Source organism: Schistocerca gregaria, chromosome 6 (genome assembly GCF_023897955.1).
Source record: "Schistocerca gregaria isolate iqSchGreg1 chromosome 6, iqSchGreg1.2, whole genome shotgun sequence".
Taxonomy (NCBI): Eukaryota; Metazoa; Arthropoda; class Insecta; order Orthoptera; family Acrididae; genus Schistocerca; species Schistocerca gregaria.
The window spans coordinates 424,260,169-424,260,993 of NC_064925.1; the positions used below are offsets into that span (position 1 = coordinate 424,260,169).

The 825-nt window shown below is 51.4% G+C and overlaps 1 non-coding gene across 1 annotated transcript; it reads right to left on the reverse strand.

Moving 5' to 3' along the window:
- Nucleotides 1-750: 750 nt before the first annotated feature.
- Nucleotides 751-825, reverse strand: Trnas-cga (transfer RNA serine (anticodon CGA)). The gene has a single exon. It is a non-coding gene; the product is annotated as a tRNA-Ser (tRNA).

The window sequence follows — 825 nt, forward strand, 5'->3', positions numbered from 1 at the left end:
TCTGCGAAACTTACAGAACTAGCACTCCTGAAAGAAAGGATATTGCGGAGACATGGCTTAGCCACAGCCTGGGGGATGTTTCCAGAATGAGATTTTCACTCTGCAGCGGAGTGTGCGCTCATGTGAAACTTCCTGGCAGATTAAAACTGTGTGCCCGACCGACACTCGAACTCGGGACCTTTGCCTTTCGCGGGCAAGTGCTCTACCAACTGAGCTACCGAAGCACGACTCACGTCCGGTACTCACAGCTTTACTTCTGCCAGTATCCGTCTCCTACCTTCCAAACTTTACAGAAGCTCTTCTGCGAAACTTGCAGAACTAGCACTCCTGAAAGAAAGGATATTGCGGAGACATGGCTTAGCCACAGCCTGGGGGATGTTTCCAGAATGAGATTTTCACTCTGCAGCGGAGTGTGCGCTCATGTGAAACTTCCTGGCAGATTAAAACTGTGTGCCCGACCGACACTCGAACTCGGGACCTTTGCCTTTCGCGGGCAAGTGCTCTACCAACTGAGCTACGGAAGCACGACTCACGTCCGGTACTCACAGCTTTACTTCTGCCAGTATCCGTCTCCTACCTTCCAAACTTTACAGAAGCTCTTCTGCGAAACTTGCAGAACTAGCACTCCTGAAAGAAAGGATATTGCGGAGACATGGCTTAGCCACAGCCTGGGGGATGTTTCCAGAACGAGATTTTCACTCTGCAGCGGAGTGTGCGCTGATGTGAAACTTCCTGGCAGATTAAAACTGTGTGCCCGACCGAGAATCGAACTCGGGACCTTTGCCTTTCGCGGGCAAGTGCTCTACCAACTGAGCTACCGAAGCA